This window comes from Medicago sativa, chromosome 7 (genome assembly GCF_051527215.1).
Source record: "Medicago sativa cultivar Bolivia chromosome 7, Bolivia_mono, whole genome shotgun sequence".
NCBI lineage: Eukaryota > Viridiplantae > Streptophyta > Magnoliopsida > Fabales > Fabaceae > Medicago > Medicago sativa.
Genome location: NC_140755.1, coordinates 88,392,047 through 88,398,210, shown reverse-complemented (window position 1 = coordinate 88,398,210; position 6,164 = coordinate 88,392,047). Strand labels below are relative to the sequence as shown.

General features: G+C 27.9%; 1 long non-coding RNA gene across 1 annotated transcript; it reads left to right on the top strand.

Annotated features, from left to right (window-relative positions):
* Window positions 1-5,142: 5,142 nt before the first annotated feature.
* LOC146909865 (uncharacterized) lies at window positions 5,143-5,735 on the top strand. The gene is made up of 2 exons (XR_015020414.1): window positions 5,143-5,424; window positions 5,507-5,735. It is a non-coding gene; the product is annotated as an uncharacterized LOC146909865 (long non-coding RNA).
* The last annotated feature ends 429 nt before the right edge of the window (window positions 5,736-6,164 follow it).

Here is a 6,164-nt window from a genome sequence, read left to right as displayed (position 1 = left end):
GGGTTAAATATGTTTTTAGTCCCTATAAATATGTCAACTTTTCGTTTTAGTCCCTCTAAAAAATTTCTTCAGCTTTTGGTCCCTACAAAATTTTCCATCTTCACTTTTAGTTCATCCTTTAAAGTAAACTCATATGTAGAATTCATATTTTTGAATAACATTTTGCATAAAAATTCATAATATTATGAGAATCTCTCCCAAAAAAAAATTAGAATTTTTTAACAAAACATGAATTTAATATGAATTTTTATATTTTTTATGGTTAAAAATTCATATTTAACTTTTGTTTTGTTAAAAAATTCTAATTTTTTTTGGGAATTTTTTTTTACAATATTCTACACATTTCTGCATAATTTCATTAAAAAATACATAAATTAACTTAAAAATAGGGACCAAAAGTAGTGATTGAAAATTTCATATGGACTAAAAGTTGAAGAAAATTTTTAGAGGGACTAAAACCAAAAGTTGGTATATTTATAGGGAGCAAAAACATATTTAACCCATTAAAGAATGGGAAATGTTAACTAGTGCCCCCGGGGCACTAATTAAGAGCTTTAAAAAGTAACTTTTTATGAAAGTTTGTGTAATCAGTGCATTGGAAATTGAAAACTTTAACATTTTTGTAGAATAATTTCTTAATTTAGCATGCTTAAAGAGTGCCCCCGGGGGCACTCGTTAACAAGACCCTCTGATCTCCAATGGAGGAAATTTGCAAAGAAGTGAAGAGTGTTTTGATTAAAATATGTACCAAGGCCATGAATTCCTAAACCCATCATCCTTAGGGTGTGTTTGGATCACCAAAGAACCAAACAGCCCCTTAATAAGCATATATCGATGATGATGATGAACTATCAAGTTAAACCTCCAATGTCGTATTCTGATGCTTAGGCCTTGTAAAAGAAGTTTGTACACACTCTTTTGATTACAAAAAATTGATATTACAAAAAAAACTTTTATCAAACAAACATGAAGAAGGTAAACATCAAACAGAACGAATTCTTTAAGGGTCTTGTTAACGAATTCATCATCATCATCGATATATGCTTATTAAGGATGATGGGTTTAGGAATTCATGGCCTTGGTACATATTTTAATCAAAACACTCTTCACTTCTTTGCAAATTTCCTCCATTGGAGATAATAATATTCAACGTATTGTCAGACATTAAATGTGTACACGTATGCAAGTTGGCATTCCAAACTTAGTTCATCTTATTGTGGGAGTCTAGCTCTTTTTGCGAGACATTACACCCTCCTTTGATAAAAGACACTATTAGATTTGATATAAAATAAATTCGGTGAACAAGTAATTTTAAGGACTGCTCTAAAACATGTATACACGTCTTATGTACTCTCTCCGTCTCACAATAATTGTCTCTTTACCATTTTTTCTTTTTCTCAAAATAATCTTTATATAATACAAAAGGATACTTCTATGAGCATAAGTACACGTGGCGCCTCATTTTGCTTCTAGCATTTAATGCTCCTCAAACAATTTTTTTGCAAAGCATAAGACCTTTGATTAGACCTTTGATCAAGATAGTTGCCTTAATTATGTATTATGTAAATATTTGATTAAAAAATGGTATCAAATATACAGTATTGTTTTATGTACATTTGCATTTTGCCTTGACAATATGTATTATATACATTTTAATCCAACTGTTTTTTATGTTTATGGAGGAATCCGACCGTATTGTATACGTACGATATTATTATATACGTTCATTCCAGATTAAAGTTTTTTTTCTTTTCCACTCTAATTTCGACTTTAATTGATAACTTAATTATTAGTTACCGATATTTGTCGTGATTACTCGGAGATAACTTAATTATTGTGTACTTTTTTTTTGAAGGAATTAATTATTGTATACTCTTTCTGAAATTTTTTTAATCTTCGGAAATAAGATTTATCTTAAATAGGATCAACGTTATGTACATCGTATCAAAACAGAATACCACTTTTATATATCATCGTATCAAACTAATTTTTTAAGTCTCCGAAAAAAAATGTCATAAATTGTTTTCTATAATTTGGTACCATTTTTTTCGTGTAAGGTACGGATACACTGTTTTTAATCAGAAAAAATAGCAATTGGCAGTACCATTTTTTTTTAGCAATTACTATGTTTGGACTCCAATGTTTTTTATTTTTGCCATATTGTTTTTTTGTTTCTGTTTTTTTATGATATCATGCTATTGCCGAAATCAATACATAATTAATTTGGTTTACAAATGTGGTAACTTTTTCTTAATATATATATATATATATATATATATATATATATATATATATATATATGGTAACTTCTTTACCATTTCATTACCGATTTTTCTACACCATATGGTGTTGCCCACTCAAAGCAATAATGATTTGGTCAAATGATCAGTGTTGCCGCACTCAAGGAGTTTGTTTTCTTATTTAGAAATAGTTGATTGATATCAAGTGCTACAATAATGTATTAACATATATACAGTTCCATGCGTTTTTTGTGTAAAAAAAGGGTCCATGCGTTTTTCCCTTAATGACGTATTATTTACATGGCCGATCCAATGGTTGTATGACAAGTGTCAATTTCACTTTGTCAGCCAATCGAAATCTAAGAGCAATAGTACACGTGGCGTCTCAAGTTTCTCCCTAGCATTTATTACTTCTCCAACAAAAATTTAAATTATCTTTCCTATTAAAAGACGTATATTCTATAAAAGCAAAGTAATTGGTTACCAAATTATTCATTAAGGTCATTGTTCCTTTCTCTTAATATTATATTTAATTGTTATTTTCACAATAAACTTTTATCTTACAAAAATTGAATTAGGAAAAAAAAATTAATTAAGTAAATGGTTCTTATGAATATCAAGAATTTTGTTTTTAGTCGATACAAAAAATTTCACACCTTTTAGCCGCTGTAAAATTTTTAGTCCATGTTCAAAATTTCATAATCATTTTTTGTTTCTATAAATTTTTCGTCACCATTTATGATCTCTAAAAATTCTAAAAGGAAAACTTTACAACGACTAAAAATTGCAATTTTTTTTAGGACTAAAAACGGAATTCTAAATATTTATAAGGACTTCTTTAAAAAAAATTATAAGGACCGTTTATTTAATCAACACAAAAAAATATATTTTGACACTTATCAATTAGGAAGCATGAATCACGAATTTTAGTGGTTATTTTTTAAAATGTCATTGAATTAGCAATTATCATGCAATTAAATACACCAATTAAGCATTTTTAATTTTTTTTTTTGAGAGATTTAAGCATTTTTAATTATAAGGCACAATTCACATACGCATACCAATTTTGTGTGTATATAAGGAATATTGACCAACAAACATTGTTGACGTGTTCATAAGTATTTCATAGTCATTATCTTTTTTTTCTTTATCTCATATTCATTTTGCATCTCTTCAAATCATTATTTTTCGTTCAACTATTTTAGAGTACTTTCTTTCTCTCTTATTTTTCGTTCAACTGTTTTTAGAGTACTAAATCTATTTATTTTGGTTTTTGCAGGTGTTCCGTTATTTCATACGAAGAAAGATTTCAAAAGATTGTTGCGAGATGGTTTCCGTCCGTTTCGATAAAAGTGTTAATGAATTATATTTACTTGACTCTTATTGTGATGTTGGTTATGATTCACGTTGTGTTTGATTCTTACACCCGTATTTCTTTTCTCTCTTATTTTCGTTCAATTTTTTTAAAGATTTGAATCAATTTAGTGTGGTTGTTTCAGATGTTTGATTGTTTCATACGATGAAAGATTACTCAAGATTGTTGGGAGATGGTTTTCCACCATTCCAATAATGATGTTTATGAATTATATTTATTTTGATATTGTTGTAATTTTTGCCATGATCTATTCACGTAATGTTTGATTTGTACATCCATATTTCTTCTATATGTTTGTCATCGACAGCAGAGGCGTGTACATGGATTTTATGGCCTTAGGCAAATTATTTAAAGAGATCTAATACTGTAGTTAATAATTTCTTATATTAATCTTTCAACTTTTTTCACCACAATAAGTTTATTGATTTGTTATGATCAATTCAGGCAATACTTGATTCTCACGCCTATATTTCTTATATATGTTTGTCATCGACATCATAGGTGTGTACATGGATTTAGTGGCCTTAGGAAAATTATTTAAAGAGATCTAATATTATAGTTTATAATTTCTTATATTAAATCTTTTAAATTAGTTACTCACTATTTTTTTTGACAACAACCAAATCAACTCATTAACAAGATCATTAATACAAACAGGTATGAAATCAAAATATTGGAAACTAGCCCAAGCAATCATTCAAACTTTGCAATGAAGTTTGCTCACTTATTTTTTTATTTTATTCATTTCACTGAAATATATATTTTCCTAGCATAAAAAAAAAAACTAACTAATAACTCACATCTTCCTAGAAAAGTCAATATGACTACTATTTACAAGAATCCTAATTAGAGTTTAATTGTTTCGATCGTAATATAATGGCATTTGCTATGAGTTTTTTTTTTTTTTTTTTTTTTTTTTTTTTACAAATTCACTATGAGTTTTTACAAATGAGTACATGCCCTTTAAATACAATCACTAAAAATCTAAAATGGTTTTATTTAAGGTTGCTTGAAGCCTGAAAATTATACATGCAAAAAGGCCAATCTCTATTATATATATTTGCGCTATTTTTTTTTAAAGTACACGTGGCAACGTTATATTCAAAAGAGCATTTAATGTTTTATTTCACATAAACATCAAAATGTTATTTGCCAAAATTTGTAGGAGTATTTAATGCACCAATATGGAAACCAAAAATTTACATGTTGAATTACTCTGATAAGCCGCAACCGATGGGTTAATGAGATTCTTATTATTATTTTTTTAATAAAACATTGCCTTAACTACTAAGGAAGCATTGACTTCAAAAAAAAAAAAACTTATTTAGAAATCATTGATATTTCCATAACTGAGTTATACGGTTTCATAGAGAGAGGAAAAAATGAGCACAATTCATTGTTTTTTTTTTAAAGGAAAATAATTAGAATTCAATGGTATGCTTGATTCACGAGTTACTAGCCTTAGATATTCACGTCATTTGTAAATTTTACTCCAATATTACATTGACATGTGTCAATGTCATTTTTTTAAACCAATCACATTGCAAGGATTTGATGTTATTTTGTCATATTTTTAATATTTACATTTCTTCTAATAATATTTTATTTATGCAATTAGTCTATATATACCAATGTTTTCTTCTATTTAATCGTCTGCCTACTACTCTTTCCTCTCAACCAAAAGAAAAAAAAAACGTTATAATGGCTCTAAGATCAGATAACATCTTTGAGATCAGTCCAATGAAGGAATCTTGGAGCATAGTTGTACGACATCCGTTATCGCTCGACATGGGTCTCATGGATGCATCTGTGAGTATGTTACATTGCTTTTTTTTTATTATTATTAATGTTTTGTGTTGTATTATTGATTATTTTATCTTTGCGTTTTTAGGGAAACAAAATTCACGCCACTATAAGAAGAACTTTGATTTACAAATTTGAGAAGGACCTGCAGGAGGGAAAGGTCTACTCTTTGGGTAACCGTGCAAATTTTATCAATCGTGACACACCTCCTTACTCACAGGATATGGTTCTGATGGATGCCTTAATGTCTAAATAATAGAAAAATGTCTTCTATAGATAGTTGGTGCTATTTATTTTGATGTGAATCATTTGTTGTATTCATTTTAGTCATTTTTGTTTTGATGTAGATCATGTAAAAGCATAACACTATACTGACTTATTGATATTTGTGTATAACGTTTGCTATGAAGTAAAAGAGTTTTAAAAGTATGTTTGAATCATACTCTTTTGTATTTATGTATATCGAAATTTCTTATTCATTAAAAAAATTCACTGTTCTAGAAGCAACAACGATGAACTTACCTTCAGCCGATTTCTCGAATTAATTAATGAAATTAACATTTAGTTCTTCATGGCTTGCATGTTTAAAGATTTGAAAGAATATCGAAAAGGGGTTTTGGTTGGTGCTTACTCAATTCATTATTTTATTTTCTTTTTAATTAATTTTTATTACTTTAATATTTTTCTTCATATTGGTGGAAGGTACAAGTTTTGGGTTTTCTCAAATAATTATTCATCAAGGGTCT